Source organism: Leopardus geoffroyi, chromosome D1 (assembly GCF_018350155.1).
Source record: "Leopardus geoffroyi isolate Oge1 chromosome D1, O.geoffroyi_Oge1_pat1.0, whole genome shotgun sequence".
NCBI lineage: Eukaryota > Metazoa > Chordata > Mammalia > Carnivora > Felidae > Leopardus > Leopardus geoffroyi.
Window position 1 is genome coordinate 53,878,353 of NC_059329.1, and position 22,974 is coordinate 53,901,326.

Sequence of the window (22,974 nt, forward strand, 5' to 3'; positions counted from 1 at the left end):
TCTGGGTGCTTTGTTGGGAGATGGGTCTCCACTCAAACCTCTATTTATAGCTTTTTAAAAGATATATTTCTGTTTCTCTTCTCCTGGAGAACAGACACTGCTTTATTAGTCTGTGTATTCCCAGTACTTAATATAGTGCTTGGTATATAATAGGTGCTTCATAAATGTTGGAATATTTTTGAAGGGAATGTGTAAAGATGATTCAATAAAACACTGAGCACTTACTAGGCATGTGGTAGGTGCTGGGATAGATAAAAAATATGTATAAAAGAACAACATCTTCCCCTAAAGAGCTTAGAGATTAAGAAATTGAAGCATAAGCACATAGAGTTGCTGACAAAGTCATTAGTATTAGTGTCTGGCTATAATGGTCACTGTGCAGATAAGGTGTAACTTACCATTTTTACATTTGTATATGGTCACCAAAACCAGACAAGAAGCATGTTTCTCTATCCTGATTTATTTTCTCAGGAAGTGAGTGAGAAACCTCGTTTCCGGTGTGATCTAGCAGTTCCAAAGTGCATTAATTTGAGGAGCCAAAAGGAGAGCCTCGCCCTTTTTATATCAATTACTGAAAGGTTGTTTAAAATCTCCCATGATGATAATGGATTTGTCAGGGATAGCAATTCTTGCTTTATATATTTTGAGGCCAATATTTTAGAATTAGATATCTTCTCTACCTTTGAACCTCCTGTTTTCAAAGTGACCCTTTTGCTTTAATGTCTCTTAATATAAGTCATATAACCATAGTGTCATTTTTTTTTTGAATAGTATATATGCCTCATGTAATTTTTTCCAAACTTTGACTTTCAACCTACTTGTGTTCTTATATTTTAGGTGCATCTTTTAAGAACAGTATATAGCTCGATTGTGTTTTTGTTTAGCCTGACCGTCTTTGTCTTTTAACTGAGAAGTTTAGGTAATTGATGTTTATTATGGTTAATACAACAGTGAGACAGTCTTTGTCTTTTAATTGAATTTAATTGATTAACATTTATTGTAATTAAGGAAATATTTAGTTTTATTTCTCATATTGTTTTGCCTTCTGTGTGTTCTTGCCTTTTGGATTAAGTATTTTACTTTTTCTAATTTTATTTTTACTCCTCTACTAATTTGGAAATTATACTCTGTTTGCTTTGTTAACATATTCTATTATGCAAACTTACAAAGATTTTTAAATGTGTAATAGATAATACTTTAACATGGTTTTAATGTCAAATATTTTGAAAGGTATACTATGAAGAGTATAACTTCTTTCTCTCCCCATCTGCTTAATTCCAATCCATGTGTGTGTGTTTATAAAATATAAATATATATATATATATATGTATGTATGTATGTTGCCCTATATATTCAACATAGATTATAAATATAAATACAAATATGTAGATACTCTCTTTAACTATTTCATACAAATGGCAGCATAAGGCACAATTTTATGTTTAGCCTTTTTTACTTAATAGTTCATCTTGATACTCTTTTCCATGTTAGTACATAAGGAGTTTCCTTCTCTAGTCCTTTCTTTTGTGTTTGTTTTTTTTTTTAACAGTCAACTGGTATTTCATGAATTAATGGAACCATGACAAAATGTCTTTGATAGACATTTACATTGTTTTTCATCTTATTCCTTTAAACAGATCTGCAAAATGTACGTATGTCATCGTGCACATGTATTAGTTTGTCTCACAGTAAATTTCTAGAAAGGAATTTCTTGGTTAAAGGATAAATAGTATTAGAATTTTAATATACTATATGTAACTTTGCCACAGTACCCTCCAGAGGGTAATTATTTCTACTCCCACCAGAAGTGTATGAAAGTGTCTGTTTTCCCACAGTTTTGTCCACATAGTTACCGAACTTCTGGATTTTTGCCAGTCCAATGAAATAGTATTTCAGTGTAGTTTTAATTCATATTTCTTTTTCTGTAAATAATTTATTCATATGCTTTGCTTATTTTTCCACAGAGCTGTTAGTCTTACTAATTTATAGGACCTCTTTAAGAGATCAGCCTTTATAATAGAAATTGCAATTTTTAGAACAGTATTTATGATTCTAACCCAGTTTATCATTTGTTTTCTTGCTTTGCCTATAGGGTGTGTGTGTGTGTGTGTGTGTGTGTGTGTGTGCGTGCGCGCGCACATGTGTGTACACACTTGTGTGCTTGTTTGTTTATGTTGCCATGCAGGATTTGTAGGTTTTTGTGTAGTCACTCTAACGATTTTTCTTTTTTATGGCTTCTAGACAGCATGTAATAGAATGAGTTTCCCACTCGGAAGTTATAAAAGAAATTGTACTGTGCTTTATTTTATTACTTTTATAGTTGCATTTTATATTATGTTTAAATCTCTGCTTTGTTTGAAATATATACTGATCTGTGCTTAGAGGGACAGATTCACCTTTGTCATTTAAATCTCAAATGCCAAGAGACTCTTAAAAACTGAGAACAAACTGAGGGTTGATGGGGGGTGGGAGGGGGGGGAGGGTGGGTGATGGGTATTGAGGAGGGCACCTTTTGGGATGAGCACTGGGTGTTGTATGGAAACCAATTTGACAATAAATTTCATATATTGAAAAAAAAATAAATCTCAAATGCCATCTTAAATCTTTTTCCCACAATTTGAAATGCCACATCTATCACAACCTAAATATTTTATGCATTAGTACCCATTTGTGGATTTACAATATATTAAATTACAATGGTTGGTCTGTCTGTATATATGGCAACACACTTTGTTTTAACTAATGAGGTTTTATAGTATGGTTTTATCATATAGTTGCCTAAGTTTCCTGTTACTGATATTCTTGTTTATTTTTCTGTATGAACCTTAATAACTACCTTTTGTATTAAAAAAAAAAAGTTGGTATTTTTACTGAGTTCATGTTAAATTTATAAATCCACTTAGGGAGAATTGAGCTGTTATTAGCTCATACATTCTAATTTGGCCTAAAGTAATATTCTTTCTGTATTAGTTTCTTGCAGTTACTATATAAAATTACTACAAATCTGTTGGCTTAAGACAATAGAAATTTAATCTCTCACAGTTCTAGAGGCCAGAAGTCCAAAACAAGGTGTCAAAGGGCTGCGCTCCCTCTGAAGACTCTAGAGAGAATCTTTTCTGTGCCTCTCCCAGTTTCTAGTGGCTGCAGATGATGGTGGCTCTGTCATTCTGTTCTCTCTCTCCATAGTCACATTGTCTCCTCCTTTTCTGCATCTTCTCCTTTGTGTGTCTGTTCTAACTCTACCTCTCCTTCAGAAGAGTACATGTGATTGCATTTAGAGCCCACCTGGATTATCCAGGGAAAGTGCCTCCTCTCAAGATCTTTCACTTAGTCACATATTTTGCCATAGAAGATAATATTCACAGGTTCCAGGGATGAGAGTGCAGATGTAGGTTTTGGAGGAACCACGATTCGATACACTACACTATCCTTCTGAATTACATAAGAATCATAGAATAGTTAAACTCCTACCACTTCTCTTGTGTTCTTGTTCTCTAATATTTTAATTCTATCTTGTCTATTTATAACCACACCAGTTAAGTAGTATTCTTGTTTCACACTGGCAGTGTGCTGATTTCCCACATATTTATCAATATCTTGGCTCATGTGTGTTTCCTTTTAGTTTAGATATTCTACATGGGATCATTTTCCTTCTTCCTCAAGTACATCCTTTAGAATTGCCTGTAGTGATGGTCTGTATGTGGCAGTCTCTCTGTTTTCTCTGAATGATGGTTTTATCTTTCTTTCGTTGTTGAAAGAGCATTATTAGCTGTAGACTTCTGCACTGACAGTTAATATTTTTAAGATTTTATTCTTAGAACAGTTTTGGGTACAGAGAAAAATTGAAAAGAAGGTACAGAAATCTCCCATATAACACCTACCCTTACACATGCATACACTCCCCTGTTATCATCATCCCTCATCAGAATGGTGCATTTTTTAAAATTGCTGCACCTGCATTAATATAATCACACAAAATTACATAGTATATATTATGTACACACTCTTGGTGTTGTACATTCTGTGGGTTTGAACAGATGTATCATGACATGCATCCGTCATTATGATATCCTACAGAATATTTTCACTACCCTGAGAATTCTCTGTGCTTCTCCTATTCATCTCTTCCCCTGTCCCCTAACCTCTGGCAACCATTGATCTCTTTACTATCTCCATAGTTTTGTTTTCTCCAGAATGTCATTTGTTGAAATCATATAGTTTGTAGCCTTTTCAGATTGGCTTCTTTCACTTTGTAATATCCATTTAAGATCCCTCTATGTATTTTCATGGCTTTTGATAGTTTATTTTTTTTATTGAGTTATATTTGACATAACATTGTATAAGTTGAAGGTGTTCAACATAGTGATTTAATACATTTATTTGCAGTAAATGTACATATAATTGCCATAGCAATGGCTAACACCTCTATCTTGTCACATAATTATCATTTCTCCTGTGTTTGGAATAGTTTGTGTCTTTTTAGTGCTGAATAATATTTCGCTGTCTGTACCATAGTTTATCCATCCACCTTTTGACATTGTGGTTGCTTCCAGGTTTGGACAGTCATGAATAAAGCTGCTATGAATATCAGTGTGAAATTTTTTATATAGACATAAGTTTTCATCTCCTTTGGGTAAATTCCAAGGAGCATGATAACTGGATCATATACTAAGAGTATGTTTGTTTCATAAGAAACCACCAAATTGTTTTCCAAAACAGCTGTACCATTTTGCATTCCCCATCATCAGAATTCCTGTTGGCACCACCCCACCAGCATTTGGTGTTGTCAGTGTTCTGGATTTTGGCTATTATAGTAGGTGTGTAATGCTTTCTTATTGTTTTAATTTGCATTTCCCTGATGGCATATAACATGCAGCATCTTTTCATATGCTTATTTGCCATTTGTTTATCTTCTTTAGTGAGGTATGTGTTAAGGTCTTTGGCCCATTTTTTAAATCAGGATATTTATTTCCTTATTGTTGAGGGGGTTTCTGATTTTATTTTTATTTTATTAAGTTTTTTATTTTAATTTCAGTCTAGTTAACCTACAGTGCTGTATTAGTTTCAGGTGTACAATACAGTGATTCAACAATTCTGTACATTATTCGGTGCTCATCATGATAAATGTACTCTTTAATCCCCTTCACCTATTTCACCCCATTCCCCACCTGCCACCTTTCTGGTAACCATCAGTTTGTTCTCTATAGTTAAGTGTGTGCTTCTTGGTTCACCTCTCTCTGTCTCTTTTTTCCCCCCTCTTTGCTTGTTTGTTTTGTTTCTTAAATTCTACATATAAGTGAAATCACATGGTATTTGTCTTTTCTCTGGCGGACTTACTTGTGTTAGCATTATACTCTCTAGCTCCATCCATGTTGGTGCAAGTGGCAAGATTTCATTCTTTTTATGATATATATATAATTTTTTATGATATATATTTGTAATTATATGTGAGAAATATATATCACATCTCTTTTATCCATTCATTTATCAATGGACCCTTGGCTGTTTCCATAATTTGGCTCTTGTAAATAATGCTGCAATACATATAAGGGTGCATGTATCCTTTTGAATCAGTACCTTTGTACTCTTTGAGTAAATAGCCAGTAGTGAGATTACTGGATCATAGGGTAGTTCTATTTTTAATTTCTTAAAGAACCTCCATACTGTTTTCCACAGTGGCTGCACCAGTTTGTATTTCCACCAGTAGTGCAAGAGGGTTCCTTTTTCTCCACATCTTCACTAACACTTGTTTGTCATGTTTTTGATTTTAGCCATCTGACAGGTGTGCAGCAATATCTCGTAGTTTTGATTTGTATTTCCCTAATGATGAGTGATGTTGAGCATCTTTTCCTGTGTCTGTTGGCCATCTATCTCTCTTCTTTAGAGAAATGTCTGTTCATGTCTTCTGCCCATTTTTTAATTGGATTGTTTGGTTTTGGGTGTTGAGTTGTATGAGTTCTTTATATATTTTGGATACTAACCCTTTTTTGGATATGTCATTTGTAAATGTCTTCTCCCATTCAGCAGTTTATCTTTTAGTTTTGTTAGTTATTGCCAGATATTGAATTCTTGTATGACATTTTTTTTTCTTTCACTACTTTAAATATATCATTTCACTGCCTTCTGGCCTCCATGATTTCTGATGAGAAATCAGCTATTAATAATTTTGAAGATTCTTTGTATACAATGAGTCTCTCTTACTTTGTCTTTTGACAGTTTGATTTTAACGTGTCTCAGTGTGGATCTTTTTTCCCCCTTTTTGGTGCAGAAACCTTTTATTTGGATGTAGTCCCAATAGTTTACTTTTGTTTTTATTTCCCTTGCCTTCAGGAGAAATATCTAGAAAGATATTGCTACGACCACTGTCAGAGAAGTTATGCCTGTGCTCTCTTCTAGGATTTTTATGATTTCAGGTCTCATATTTAGGTCCTTAATCCATTTTGAGTTTATTTATGTGTATGGTGTAATAAAGTGGTCCAGTTTCATTCTTTCGCATGTAGCTGTCCAGTTTTCCCAACAACATTTGTTGAAGAGACTGTGTTTTTCCCATTGCATATTCTTTCCTCCTTAGTTAAAAGATTAACTGACAATATGATTGTGGGTTATTGTTGAGTTTTAAGAGTTCCTTTGTGTATTTATCAGATGCATGTGTTAAAAATATTTTCTCCCTGTCTGTGGTTTGTCTTTTCATTCTCTTGACATTTCTTTTTTTTTTTCACACATTGAAAATATTACTCTGTGGTCTTCTGGATCTTGCTGTTGAAAAGTCAGCTGATAGTCTAATGCTGTTCTTTTGTAGGTGATCTCTGCTTCTCTTTTAATATCTTAATTTTTGTCTTTGGTGTTCTTAAGTTTCATTACAATATGTTGCTTATTTCTATTTATCTTGCTTGACATTTGTTCAGCTTCCTGGATATGAAGATTGGTGTTCTATCAGTGATTCTGGGAAAATTCTCAGCTGTTAGCTATTTGAATAATGCCTTCCTCCATCCTCTTTAACTCATTCTTGAACTTCAGTTAAAAGATTAGACCCATGGGGCGCCTGGGTGGCTCAGTTGGTTAAGCGTCCGACTTCAGCTCAGGTCACGATCTCGCGGTCCGTGAGTTCGAGCCCCGCGTCAGGCTCTGGGCTGATGGCTCAGAGCCTGGAGCCTGTTTCCGATTCTGTGTCTCCCTCTCTCTCTGCCCCTCCCCCGTTCATGCTCTGTCTCTCTCTGTCTCAAAAATAAATAAACGTTACAAAAAAAAAAAAAAAAAAAAGATTAGACCCTTTTACTATATCATCCATGTCTCTTAAACTCTCATATTTTTCATGTCTTTATTTCTTAGTCACATTCTATGGAATTTTTTTGGATCACTCTTCCAGTTCATTGTTTTGTTGTTTTGTTTTGTTTTGTTTTGTTTTAGCTGTGTCTAATCTGCTGTTTAACCTGGCCATTGACTTTTTCATTCTAATTATAATTTCATTTCAGGAAGTTCTGTTTGGTTTGTTTTCAAATGCACTTGTGTTTTGTTTTTGTTTTTTATACTCTCTTGTTCCTTGCTAATTTTTGGCAAGCCTCTCTTTTAAATATTAGAATATAATATTCATAAACCTGTTATATTGTGTATCTAATTCCAATATCTGAAGTCTTTGAGGATCTGATTTTACTGTCTGTTTTTCCTGATTCTCATTCATGTGGCTTATTTCTGGGTGTGTGTTTTGTGTTTTGTTTTTAAGGTCTAATGTTTCTTAAGACTTTACCTGTAGAAAGTATGTGAGACCTGAGTTAAGCTTTTATTCCACCAGAAAGGATGAGGAGTTGCTTCCACCAATAGTCTGAAGACATAACTAACTGGACTACTTTTAGATCTTCACTTAAGATTGCATGGATTTGGGGGCACGTCAGTTAAGCATCTGACTCTTGGTTTCTGCCCAGGTCATGATCTCATGATTGGATTCATGAGTTCAAGCCCCACATCAGGCTCTGCGCTGATGGTGTGGAGGCTGCTTGGGATTCTCTGTCTCCCTCCCTCTTTGCCCCTCCCTCACTCACACTCTCTCTCTGTCTCTCTCAAAAATAAATAAACATTAAAAAAAAAAAAAAGATTGCATGGATTTGGTCACAAACCTTCACTAGAGCCAGCTTTTAGTTAGAGATTCTAAGAGACATTTTTCCTTCTCTACTGGTTAAAAGAAGACAGTTTCTTTATGGTCTCTTTCAGGGCTACAGGTTTATTTGTGATTCATCTATGCACCAAAGGTATAGTCCCTTGGTATCCCAAGTGTATAAGGGGCTTCATATATGATTGTGAGCCCTGAGCTTTACCTTCTATTACCCACACCCAAGCAATCATTGCACACCCCTATCCCAACCACTGGAAAACCCTATTCTGCTTTTGGTCTGTATGATTTTGACTACTCGAGGTACTCCATATAAGTGGAATCATAGGGAATTTGCCCTTTAATGTCTGGCTTGTGTCACTTAGTATAATGTTTTCCAAGTTCATCCATGTTGTAGTGTGTACCAGAACTTCCTTTTTAATGTGGCTGAATAATCCAATATATGAATAAACCATATTTTCTTTGTCCTTTCATTGCTGATGGACATTTGGGTTGTTTCTGTCTGCTTTCGTTTCATTTGATTTTTGTTCTGTGTACATTCCTTACTTCACAGTTCAGCATGATGCATTTTAAAAATTATTTTTTTAGGAATATTTTATTTAGCTTTTTATTTATCATTTTTATTAATTTATTTTAGAGAGAGAGCATGCAAACAGGGGAAAGAGTTGGGGAGGGAGGGAGGGAGAGAGAGAGAGAGAGAGAGAGAGAGAGAGCAAAAAAGAATCTTAAGCAGGCTCCACGTTCACTGTGGAGCCCGACATGGGGCTTGATCCCACAACTCTGGGATCATGAGAATCAGACGCTCAACTGACTGAGCCACCCAGGCACCCTTATGTAGCTTTTTAAATTGTTTTCTTTGGGAGGGTTAATTAAGAGGATCTAACCACCTTACTCCTGGAAACCAAAGTCTTATACCTTCTATATGAAGACCAGAAGACAACTGCAGAGAACACATTTTTTACATTCTTTCTGTTAGGCCACTATATAAAGAAAATTCTGAGATATGTGGCAAATTAATATATAGTTTTATATGTTTTTGCTCTTCCCTGGAAGTCTGGTAGGTAATTTTTTCCTTATCTATGAGTAAACCTTTAGAATATCATAAGAAAACTCATCTCTTGCTTGTAGGATTTGGCATTCTTAGTGTGCTTTTTGTGCCAAACTCCACCCACCCCTGCATGCCCCAATATCCAGTGGTGGCATTTGAAACTTTTACAAAGATATCAAAATCACAGACTGAGTGAAAAGCTTTCATTCTAACCTCTCTCCTCTGCCACTGTGTCTTGAAGATGAGTTGGCCAAGGTTAGGTGACGGACTCAGGTTCATAGAAGGAGTCTGTGACAGTTAGAACTTTGGTTCTGTCCAAGTATAGCATGTACTGCTATGTCCTTTCTCTATTTGGGGAGACTCTCTGTGATCTGTTAATGAGTTCAGAGTTTGGTCTTATGAGAAGTTGCTATGGATTTTGATGAAGATGATCTGACACTGATATATGGGTCGGAGTAGAGGCAAAAATCCTCATCAGATTAACTGCTTGAAGACCAGAGTTGACCTTTCGAATTTTACTCCACTCCTGTCTCCCCTATTCATAGAGTCTTTTTAGATAATAGAATGTTAGAACTGAAGGAACCCTTGTGATCTTTTGGTCCAGTCCCAGATTGCCTACAAGGACCTTTTGGGATCTTCTGCCTGGGAGCTTTGCTATTCTTTATAGATGAGAAACTGAAACCTAAAAGATGCAAATGATTTCCCCAAGGTCACATAAGGTGTTCATAGCAAAGCCAGACCTATACCCAGGTGTCCTAATTCCTATTCTAGCAGAGGATTTCCATCACACTAATGAATTTAACTTTATTCCTGATCTTCAACGATGCTCTGCTTTCACGATCTGTGTTTTAAGATTGTGAAATGTCCTAGGGGTGGTTTGACTTTGAGAATAAGCCAGAACCTGAAGGGTTAATAGAAATTGAACAATGAATGGAGCTTCTTTCCCCTCTCCCTGACTGGGGAGCTGCTGGGATGTTTCACTTGCACCGCATGTGTTCCATTATGGTATAATGATGTAATTACCAGTAATGCTGCTAGAGTAGTGGTGGAGAGGCAGCATTAAGGAAAAGACTAGCCCCGTTCTCTCCTAAGAGCCATTTCAGCCTACTTCAGTCTATTAGATTGAAGATGCTGGAAGGCGAATGGCTTCAGCAGAAGAAAAGGTCAGATTTAAAAGCTTTTCTGGGCACGGTATTTATTGTTGCTTTTTTGACCTTCAGAAAAATCCCCTGTGTGTTTGTCCTTGATTCTTGCCTTTCCCATTAATGCTTGAAAGCTGCATTGCTGGATGGGCCAGGTCTTTGGCATAGATGGTTTTGTATGCAGTGTTATTTGAGAAGGTATAGCCCCCATCCAGATTTCTAGGCCTGTTGCCTTTCATACCATTATAGTGTCAGAAGTCTTTTTCATTCTTGAATGTTTTAGTTTTCAGTATCTCTGTATACATATGTATAAAATATTATGTATAAGTTACATATATATTACATATGTAATATATGTAAAATATATATGCATATATATACAAACTCTTCTGTAAATCTACTTAGATGTAAACAACTTATGAGAAAATACTTTAAAATACAGAAGAATAAGAAATAAGACCTATTACCTTGGGCAGATCACTTAACCTTTCTGTGCATTTCTTCTGAAACATATAGCCTGCTTCCTGATGATTATGAGGAAGTAATCATGGTCTTGGAAACATGACAGACACTTCCAAAAATCTTCCTGTTTGGAGATGTGGGGCGTGCCCATTATACTCTCAGTGATGTCATATACCTGCTGGAACCAAGATACTGAGCTCATATGGACTATGAGACATACAGAATGGGAAGGTGTCAGTTCCTACTCTCAGGGAACTTTACCTTTATATATTAATTTGATTAACACAAAGGAAAACATTGGTTAGAATTGTAGAAAAGTAGGGGCACCTAGGGGGCTCAGTTGGTTAAGCATCCAATTTTGGCTCAAGTCATGATCTCGTGGTTCATGAGTTCAAGCCCACGTCGGGCTCTGTGCTGACAGCTCAGAGCCTGGTGCCTGCTTTGGATTCTGTGTCTCCCTCTGTTTCTGCCCCTCCTCCACTTGTGCTCTGTCTTTCTGTCTCTCAACAATGAGTAAACTTTTAAAAACAAACAAAAAAAGAATTGTGGAAAAGTAGTTTTTATGTAGGTTATAAGAAGGCAAAAAAAAAAAAAGTTTTGCTTACTTCAGTGCTTCTCAGAGTGGGTTCCCTGGGTCAGTAGCATCAGCATCATATAGGTGCCTATTAGAAGTGCAAATTCTTGGAGCACCTGTGTGACTCATTTGGTTGAGAGTTTGACTCTTGATGTTGGCTTGGGTTGTGATTTTGTGGTCCTGGGATAGAGCCCCTTATCAGGCTCTGCACTGGACATGGAGCCTGCTTGGGATTCTTTCTCTCACTCTCTCTCTACCCCTCCCTGGCTTTGGCATATGCTGTCTCCCTCTTTCTCAAAAATAAACATCAAAAAAAGAAGTGCAAATTCTCAAACCCCAAGCTAGGCCTACTGAACCATAAATTGTAGGGGTGGGAGCCTATAATTGGTGTTTTATAACCCTTTAGTGATGGAGATACATACTGAAGTTTGAGAACCACTGCCTATTTTATGACTTAGTATTGAGCCATTTGATAATGTAAAATCCTTTATGGTTGTCTAGAGCTGCAGTAACCACTAGCCACAGGGATATTTAAATTTAAATAAACTAAAACAAAGTAAAATTATAAATCTATTGGCTGCACTGCTACATTATAAGTGCTCAATAGACATACGTGGCTAGTGTCTACCATACTGGATAGTGCAGATGTAAACATTTTTGTCATCATAGAAATTAATGGTGAGCTCAGGGCAATTGTCCTCAAACTTTGGCATGAATCAGATCACTTGGAAGACTTAATAAAACATAAATTGCTAGACTCCACTACAAGGATTTCTGATTCAGTAGGTCTGGGGTTTGGCTAGAGAAATTATTTTTCTGATTTTTCTAAAATTCCAGGTCATGCTGATGCTGCTGGTCCAGGGAGCACACTTTGAGAACTGCTGGTATAGAGTAAGGACTCTTGACCTGAAACCTGTAAATCTCTTACAGTTAAAGACAAAATATTGCATATATCCACATGATAAAAGTTACAGGAGGGGTGTCTGGGTGGCTCAATCAGTTAAGCTTCTGACTCTTGATTTCAGCTCAGGTCATGATCTCAAGGTTGTGAGATTGAGCCCTACATCGGGCTTTGTGCTGACTGCATGGATCATGCTTGGGATTCTTTCTCTCTCTTTCTCTGCTTCTCTCTCTCTCTCTCTCTCTCTCAAAATAAGTAAGTAAACATTAAAAAAAGGTTATTGGATATAAGGCCTATACTTTCAGTCTCATAGTTTTTGAAAAAAAGCTTTTTTTTTTTTTAAGTTCATTTATTTTGAGAGAGAAAGAGAGAGTGAGTGCACACAAGTTGGGGAGGGGCAGAGAGAGAGGGAGAGAGAGAGAATCCCAAGCAGGCTCCACACTGTCAGCAGAGCCCCATGTGGGGCTTGAACTCACAAATTAAGATCATGACCTGAGCCAAAATCAAGAGTCAGATGCTTAACTGACTAAACCACCCAGGTGTCCCAAAAGAAATTACAACTATTTTATTTAAAAAAAAAAAAAAAAAGTAGACTCTGAGAACAGAGGGTTAGTCCACGCAGGACTTCAGTGTCCTGGTGGTAATTTTGTCCTTCTCAATGATGTGGACAGTGGCTCCCATTCCTGACACTGCATCCCTATCCAAGCATTCATCATGGCTTGTGAGATGGTTTCAGACAGGTATTCTGGATCCATGGTGGGCTCCCAGATGGACTCATGCATCCCATATGTTTGTTCAGAGCAGGTGTCACTGACCACAAAGTCCGTCAGTCAGCATGGGGCCAGTGAGGTCTAGAGAACAAATGAAGTGCTTAAAGGTCTTTGGGTCCAATCCAGAGATGATGGCTCTGTATAGAAGGGGCCAAACCGTTTCTCATATGACAGGTTGTCCACCGTGCTCATGAGGATGTAAGGCTTGATCTGCCAGCCTTCCTTCAGCTCATACAGATTTAGCTGGAACTTGAGATGCTGGGCAGCAGTCTGGACCTCAGTGGCGAGTCTGGCCAGGCCTATGTATAGCCGACCTTCCAGGGAAAGATCTTCTGGGAGTCTGTGGTCACCATCTGGGCCTGGATCCCTAAGTGCCTGTTGGCAGCAATGACCACACAGTTCTCCCCCTGCATGGCTGTGATGGTCCCTCCATTATAGGACATAATATACAGGACTGCGATGTACTGGGACCTCCAGTCACCACAGTTGCAGTCAACCAGCTAAGGCCAGTTAAGGCTAAGCAACCACTCTTGCTGCCTACTCTCTCAGGTGGGTCAGCAGGTCAGTCAGGAAAACTTTTAGTCACACTTAACAGAAAATCTGAGTAAATTACAAGGACATTGATGTTCATGTAGCCCAGCAAGAGGGAGGAAGCTTCAGGGTTCTGTCATTGACTCAAGCATGTTACCAAGAAAAACAGGCACTTCTTTCCCCTTTAGAAAACTTACGTTTTTTTTGGTCAGAACTAGGTTATATGCCCACCTATCTAGTCCAATCCTGGCAAAGGGAAATTGATTTGCATAATTGCTTTAGACCAGTTGTGATTCAACCCCTGGGGCTGAGGGGCAGGGGGTTTACCTTTCTTCCCATGACCATGAAGTCTCTACCAGTTCTCTGAACAAAATAGTTCTGTAACAAGGTACAAAGAGAGAAATGGCTATTGAGTTGATAGGGATCTGTGTCTATCTCTGCGAGTGACCTGGAAAACATTAGGAACATCTGTTCTGCATCTTTTCTGCTCATGATATGCTTTCAACTTGCTAGACACAAGTAGGGCCTGGATATGCTCAGCTGTGAAGATTTACTTGGCTCTCTCCTCTCATACCTTAGGATAGGTCTGTGAAACAGTTCTGCTTGTAATGGGGATGAGGTTGGGTAGGATTTAAGAACTTGATCCAGGCCTTTGGGAATTAACATGAAGTCAGCCTGAAAGCTAGCCCCCCTCTGACTTTAGCCCCCGATTCTAAGAAGAGCTCTTGTCTGGTTCCTTTTGGCCAAGTCCTTCCCTTGCACTTTGATTCTTTAGGGATTCCCATTATTCTTTTTCTCTCCCTAGTCCTCTGACAGCTAGAGTGTTGGTCCTGAATTTTGGGAACAAACACTTGGATTCTGCTGCCAGACTGTCTGCATGCCTGGATCCCTGCTTTTCTCTTCCCATCCATATGTTTCAGATGCTCTGCTAAGTAAAGAGATCATGTCTTAAAGTGTATAATTTGAAGTGTATCGCTTCCATATAGAAATGATCAACAAAGCATTGGGAATTAATGAGATCATTGGAGAAGACATAAGGGGAAAGAAAAATGCTGAGAACAACCACCCTAGCCTACTGAATCAAATTAAGGGCATGATCATCTATGTTTTTATCTGTGAACTCCACAAATCAGTAGGCCTACCAATCACACATGAATCAGCCCACATCAGTAGACCTAATAGTGTTCCTTGTAGCCCTAGGAGTCCAGAGAGTTGCCTGACGAAAGGGATGATGGCAGCTGAGCTGGCAGAGCTCTCCCACCCCGGGTCCTCTATCCCCCAGAGCTCAAATTTATTTTTTTGTGTTATGGTTCTGCACAATATTTTGTATGTAAAAATAAAGGTTTACACTTCTTAGAGCCCCAGACCTGGAAGCTAGAAACAGGTGCTAAGCTGTAAACATGTGAAGCAGAAGCTTAGTACTTTGCTGTTTTAGGAGCAAGGGATCAGACCCCTTTGTTCTCCTCTGGTTTTGAGCTGACTGTTGTCTTATTTAACAGCTGGATACAGTACACAATTGTTTGCAGAAGTCCTGCAAGTTTGCTTCCTTTAAAAGCTTCTTCCGCAACTTCCCTGCCCCCATCCTCCCAGGACAGAAGTGGACACTGGGGGAGAATGTTTCAGTTCCCCTGCTGGGTTGTGGGTCTTTCTTTCACACCCTGTCCAGATCGTCTAGGGAATTTTTACTTTGCAAAGTTGCTTACCAGAAACAATTTGGCAGAGTGTAGTTTGGGGGAGGATGCTCTAGTTAAAGGAGCACAAAAGCACATGTCCCTGTGACTTCTTACCATGTGTGAAGAAGGGAGCAAAGGAGCTTTAGTAAAATTGCAGTTCAAACTAAATCGGGAGAGGAAATGGAGAACAACCAAAAATACTGCAGTTTGCAATAGGGCATCTAATCTCTGGTTCTCAATGCCACACACTAAGGATTATGGCAGAATTTCAGTATATGTTTGTATATACTGTTTGAAAGTTTTTGTCTGGGATTATAATATACTAGTACACTGAAGTTGCCTGTTTTTATAGTATAAATTTCAGAAAGTGAAGCTTGGCTGTGGGGGAATAAAAAGGCAACAGAGCAATTCTCAAAGAGGAAGTGCATGAGAATCTGAGGGTTTAGGGGGAAGATTATTTTTGGTTATAAACGGAGGGCCTTTGTTAAAAGTTGAAAAACATGTTCAGTCCAATCTTCTGAGACTCTGAGAGGGACAGTGACGTGACAGAGTCTCTAACTTAATTATACAAAGTTAATCCCAGAACCCAGGTCTCTTTACGCTCTGTCCACAATGTTGGTCCCAGTGCCGAGCCGCCCCTCCAGGCCCATTTTCTGCAGCTCAAGGCACCTTCTTGTTGGCCTGGCTTCAGGGGAGATGGGCTACAGCTGGTCTGAAATAGGAAGACTGTAAATTTATTTATTTAAACTTCCAGCATGATCCATTTGCCTTACTTTTTCCACTGTGATGAATGAAAATGTAGACGAGAAAATGTTTCAGAAGATGGATAACTCAAAGAGAATAAGGAAAATGCAGAACAAGGAAGTGTGCAGTTTGTTTTTGCTTTTAAAAAGAAGCATATTTACAGAATGTCTTTTTTTTTTTTTTTTTACCTCTGTCATCTGTGACCCATTCGCCTGTTCAGCCAAGATATTTTGGCTTTTTTTCCCTGGGAAACCAGTGGGTGGGTGAATATGGAGGAGCCAAGAGTTAACAAAATACCAGCAGATGCTGGAACCGAGAGAGAGGATTGTCTTTGGCCTCACAAGCAGAGCTGCACCCCATTTCCCATCCTCCCAGTCTCCTTTGAAATAGACTGCTAAAACTCCCCTGCTTGAGAGAATTTCCCAGTTCTGATAAAGGAAATCTTCACTAACACTTCCTGTCTCTGGGCCATCACGGCTCTCTGCCTTTCTGAGGATGCCCTAAGCACTGTAGGAAATAATAGCATTGTCTTTGAAGTCAAGCTTACTGTTTTGAATCCAGATCCATCCTTGAATCTAACTCTACCATTTACATCTGGGTGGCTTTTGATGAATTTCTTAAATTTTCTGAACCTGTTTCCTCATCTGTAAAAGAGCTAATAGTGCCTACCTCGTCAAATTTGTTAGAATTAAATAAGATAATATATATGAAGTGCCTTATGTTACCAAACACCTGATTGATATTCAATAAATGAAACACTTTGTTGATACTAAATTACAGGGCTTTTGCAATACCACCCTTTTATGTACAGCTTTTTGTTTCCCCTGTGACCAAGAAGTGGGCAGTAGTAGCTTTTTAACTTGATTCTAGTGGCAGGACAGGCAAAGTGAATTAATTTTTTTCCTTATCAACTTTAAGGAATAACGTACACAAAATAAATCTGTTTAAATTCAGTGAGTTTGACAGTTGCTCTGCCCATGAAATGACTACTACAGTCAAGATACAGAACATTTCCCGTAGTCCCCCCCAAATTTCTCTTGTCCCTTTGCAATCTGTCCCTTTCTTTTTCTTCAGCCTCAGGCAAGCATTCATCTGTTGTCAGATGAGTTTGCATTTTATGTGAATAGAATTATGTAATATACACACTTTTGGTTTGACTTCTTTCAGCATAATGTTTTTTAGATGTGTCCATGTTGGTGCACAGGTCCTTTTTATCACTGAGTAGGATTCCAGTGTATGGATATACTACCTATTGATGGACATTGGGGTTTTTTCAGTTTCTGGCTATTTTAAATAAAGCTGATAGGAGCATTTATTTGCACATTTTTGTGCGGATATATGTTTTCATTTCTCTTGTGTAAATACCCAGGAGTCAAATGGGCTGGGTCATAGAATAATTGTTTCTTAAACTTTTTAAGAAATTGTTTTCCAGACTGGCTGTACTATTGTACATCCCCAGCAACAGTATGTGATTTTCAGTTGCTCTGCATTCTCATCAGCACTTGGTATGGTCAGTCTTTTTAATTTTAGTTTTTCTGATGGGTTTACAGGTAATAGTGTATAACTGTGGTTTCAATTTACTTTTTCCTGATGTCTAATAATTGTTAGCATCTTTTCATGTTCTAACTGGCTTTTTGTATAGCTTCTTTTGTGTAGTCTCTGATTAAGGCTTTTGATCATTTTTTATATGGTTTCATTTGTCTTCTTGTTAACTAAGTCCTAAGAGTTTTTTTAAATGGTCTGGATACCAGCTTTTTGTAAGGTAGAAATAGCTGTAATTTTTCTGTTGGTGTGTGAAAACATGTATTTTCTTTCAGTATGGCTTGCCTTTTCGTTTTCTTTAATGGTGCCATTTGAGGAGCAAAAGCTTTGAATTTTGGTGGTCTACTTACTCTATTTTTCTTTTATGATTATGTTTTTTTTTGTTTTTCTGCCTCAAAGTTACAAAGATTTTTCTCTTATCTTTTCTTCGAGGAGCTGTGAGTTTTAGCTTTTACACTTAGATCTATGATCCATTTCAAGTTAAATTTTGTATATGGTGTGAGGTAAGGATTAATATGGAAATTATCTTTACAGTGTTTTATGTATCAAGAACTCTAATCTTCAATAAATAAGTGTTCTAAGGTAATTATCCCTCATTTTAATGGTGAGGAAAATAAGTCTCAGAAAGATTAAGTATCTTGTTCAAATCTTACAACCAAGATTCAAGTCCATGATGGCCCAATGCCAAATCCCATATTCTTTCTACTCTATTACACTGGCATTTTGTTTTCAATATTGAATTGGAATCTGTATTTTAAAAGCCCAGTTGTAACCTGTGAGAAGGGTATAAAAATACAGGATGACGCTGCCATTATCAGGACATTCATATCCCCAAGCACAACCTTATGACATTAACTATAGCAGGTATATTGGAATTAGGGCCCGGGGCTCCATGTCAGGCCATTTGCTTAGGTCTGTATTTCAGAAGCTATAAATACAACTCTCTTGGTGCTCTCTTGACAAGAAACCTTATTATGAGTTCTTCTTCCATTTTACAGCGGTCCATCTGAAATATGAAGTTAAGTGCCTGGCCACACACCCAGTTAATCCTTAAGAGCACCCAGCTGGATAGCTGAGTCTCACTGTGTTTTGCTTCAGTTTTTATATTTGGAAAACAAATAATGAGTCAGTCTCCCTTCTCTCCCTCTCTCTTCTCCACCACCCCTTCTAAATTCTCTTAGATTCTGTGGTTACACTAGGTAAGTATCTTTTCCCTAAAATATCCTTTGAGCTCTGACAGACTCATGTGAGAGGAGAAGTCCCTTACTTTCTGATATTTAATTCCCCCCTTCCCCTTTGAAAGAAAGGTCTACTTAAGGCTCTTTGTCTTTGTCATTTTAGAAGAGTCTGAGTCTTACTTATTAAGACAACTTTGTTTCTTTAAAATATATATATGGGAGGGTTTGTGAAGATAACAGCTGTACCTCTCTGTTCTTGCTTTTCAACAATGTAGCTTTGGTAAATTCACTCCTTCTTTCTTTCTTTCTTTCTGAGGCTGTATGGTACAGGGGGAAGAGCACTGAGTTTTGAAGTAAGAAGTTTGTAGATTTGAATTCCAGCTCCAGTATTTACATAGGCAGCAAATCACTCAATCTCTGTGAAGTTGAACTTCCTTTTCCTTGCCTGTAAAATGGGCATAACAAGTGCTCTATGGATTTGTTATAGAATGTCTATACGATGTCTGGCACTTGTGTGTGCTTATATTATCTCTTCCTGTTCTCCTCTTCTATTATATCTCTTTCCAAAGAGTAAACACTCTTTTTATGGGATACTTATAAATAGTCTGAAGAAGGGGTGTTTGAGACTTGTAAAGGATGTTTTTTAGTACGGAGCCCTAATTTAAGATGCCTTAACAAATATACTGCTTTGTTTAAGCTGGGTAGTCTTATATCGAAGTCCAGCCATGGAAGGTGAAGCATTAAATTCATTCTGCCTGTTTTTTCCCTTGAGGCTGCCAAGTAGATTATCCTGGGTCTCTAGAAGCAAACTCTACATCTGAGTGTTTGCTAGTGAGAAGCTTATCTTCTGGGCAGAAGCCTAAGTTGGGAGAAGAATGGAAGAGAAAAGATAGTCTATTTGGCTAATACAGACAGGATCAAGTATAGGTTAATGGGAAGAAGGGAACTCAGTTTACACATTTGGGAGTACCTCCATCTTCTGCAATATAGCCTCCAAAACATGAATCTCTGTGTCAGTGGTGGGATGGGGACAAACCAGTGTCTCTCAGTAACTTCTGGTTACCACACCGTAAAAGTAGCCTCATTTTCCTGTCTTCCATGGGAGTCTTCTTTGCATTTCAGTCTGAGGAGTTGGCCCTTCACCCATTAAGGAGTCTGGGGTCTCCCCAGTCACCATTTCAAACCTGTCCATCCTTTGAGATACAATTCAGGGTTTACCTCTTCCAGGAAGCCTCCTTTGGCTACACTGCCAAGCTGGATGGTTCCTTGGCCATCCTAAAGCATTCAAGTAGTCTTGAGAATCTTAATCTGTGAATATTTAGTAAGTATAAACTGTGGGTGTGTTGGGGAAGGGAGATTGTTTACAGAGATAGATCAGATGTAGTACCAGTGCCTGGCACTTACACTTGACTATTCCTTGTACACTTGTGTTTCCTCAACTGGATTCTCAAGCCTCTCAGAAGTCTGGTGATTATTTAACTCTAACGTAAATCTCTCCTAATACGTATAAATGTAGCTCTAATTTCATTTCATTTGCCCAGGCTTCATACTGTCTATAATTTTGGATATAGTTTATCTCACTTCACATTATAAGTTTTAAAATGCTTGTTATAAATTTTGAAGATAATTTAACGACTGCAATGTGATTCAGCCATTAAAATACTTTGTAGCACCAGAATATTGGATCCTTAGTGTTTCTGGATAAAGAACAGGGGCATCATTGTATTATTAAGGCCCCTTAGTCAGACTTATCTTACGCAGCTTACCACTTACACCAAAAATTCTATTTTTCTCTCTTTAACTGTATATAGAATATTTTGGCTTTCCAACAAGTAAGATGAGATAATTAGTCCATTCCTATCATAAGGGATGTATTGTGTAACTAAATAACATTTACATTCAGATTTCTAAAATAAAGAAGTCTTAAGTTTCAGCTGGGGATTGATTCTAAGAATTAAAAACTAATAAATATCCTTTTCAGTATCACAATTATATAAATATTTACAGCAGAGAAGAATTGCATAAGTTGACCCATAAGAAGAAAATAAAGTTCTTTGGTACTAAACCCATGACACTTAAACGAGACTATTTCAAACATCAAGATCAAATAGATTCTCTTTCTACATTCCATCACTTGCCATATTTTCTTTGCTTCATATTTACACCTTGTCTTTGTTCTTTGTTTTCTTGGGAGTTTTAGAGTGCCTTTTTTTCCTGGCTGAAGAAAGAAGCATCTGCCTTTACCTTATGACTAACATCAGTTGGCTTCTTAATCATACTGTTTGTTTTAGGGAAATAACTTTCATCTTTTATTATTTTTTTTACATTTTATTTATTTTTGAGAAAGAGAGAGACATAGCACAAATGGGGGAGGGGCAGAGAGAGAGGGAAACACAGAATCCGAAGCAGGCTCCAGGCTCTGAGCTGTCAGCACAGAGCCCGATGCGGGGCTCAAACCCACGAACCGTGACATCATGACCTGAGATGAAGTCAGTTGCTTAACCGACTGAGCCACCCAGTTGCCCCAACTTTCATCTTAACACATTCTTCTCTAAGTCCACAGAGTTCCTGTTTTAATCTCAAAGCCTACTATCATTTCATTGAAGTCCTGGGTTAAATCTCCTTTCTTGTACCCTATGTCATCTCTTTCTTAGAATCCTTTTTAACTTTGCCATAAAGCATCCCTGAAAGCATCTTTCAGAAAGAGTGCATAGAAGTTAAACTTGCTATGTTCTTGTGTGTCTAAACTGTTTCTACCCAACTGGTTCTTTAGAAAGTTCTTCAATTAATCACTGATTTCTGCTCTTTTTCCTGACGTTGCTCTCCTTATTCTTTGATTCTGTGATATCAGTTACAATAGCTACTAGCTATAAGTGAGCTTGAAATCTGGCTCATCTGAATTAAGATATGATGTAAGTATAAAATACAAATCAGATTTCAAAGAACAAAAAGACAAGATAAAATATCTCATTTTTACATGGATTATATATTGAAATGATAATACTTTGGATATGCTATTATAATTAATCCTATCTGTTTCTTTTTACTTTTTAAGCATAAAAAGAAATTTCATAATTACATATGTGGCTTGTATTACATTTCTTTTGAACAGTACTGCTCTGATTCCCAGCATGATACCTTTCTAGGCCTTATCAAGAAGCAGCATTGGCTACTGCATGCATCTTTTCCCCATGTTCCTTTACCGGGCTTCCTTCACTTGGGTGGGCTGTAGATACATCTACATTGTAGCACATCTACCAATGTAATTCCATCTACTTCCCATCTTTTGAAAAGTGTTAAAAATTTCTGGTCTAGGGGTGCCTGGCTGGCTCAGTCAGTAGTACATGTGACTCTTAATCACATGTCAATTCAGAGTCATGAATTTGACTCCTCCCATTGAATGTAAATATTACTTTAAAAAAATAATAAAATGCATTTAAAAAAATGTTCTGGTCTGTTCTTTTTCTTTATTCTTCTCTCCCACCCTAAGCACAGGTATTCATTTATTCAGCCTTGTACTACTTTGTCATGTCTTTGGAATCTGGGAGGGAGGAGAAGTAAACATATTTTCAGTATTTCAATTGGGTAACAGAAGATTTTACTGATTCTTTCATTATTTTGAACAACAGTATGATGGTCATCTTCATGCATAAGTCTATCTGCATCTCTGGATATTAAGATGGATTTATGAAGTAGACATACAAGTTTAAATTATATGATTTTTTATGGATATTCATATACATATTGACACATTTATTCCCCCCAAAAGTAGCAATTTATGTTCTCAGTTGATAATTCAATAAAAGATAGGAGCTGTTATCCAAGAGGTCCCCAGATTCAATCTGAATCCTCTTATTTGGGCCTTTTATCTCAGCTTTTGTGGAAAGCATGGTCTGTTTTCTGAATCACTTAGCTTTTTTTTTTTTTTTTAATTTTTTTTTTTTCAACGTTTATTTATTCTTGGGACAGAGAGAGACAGAGCATGAACGGGGGAGGGGCAGAGAGAGAGGGAGACACAGAATCGGAAACAGGCTCCAGGCTCTGAGCCATCAGCCCAGAGCCCGACGCGGGGCTCAAACTCACGGACCGCGAGATCGTGACCTGGCTGAAGTCGGACACTTAACCGACTGCGCCACCAAGGCGCCCCTGAATCACTTAGCTTTTATAAACCTTCATTTTCTTATTTGTAAAGTAGACATAATCATACCCTGAAGTATTGTATATGAATGTTCATTTAAAGTAATATGTTCATTAATTCATTTCTGTAAGTGTTGAGAGCTTCCTATGTGGACTAAGTACCTATGC

General features: G+C 37.6%; 1 protein-coding gene and 1 pseudogene across 2 annotated transcripts in view; one reads left to right on the top strand and one right to left on the bottom strand.

The window, feature by feature from the left end:
* GAB2 (GRB2 associated binding protein 2) overlaps window positions 1-22,974 on the top strand; it is a 189,801-nt gene that overhangs the window by 45,646 nt on the left and 121,181 nt on the right. The gene's annotated exons all lie outside the window — the stretch shown is intronic.
* LOC123602187 lies at window positions 12,779-15,114 on the bottom strand (annotated as a pseudogene).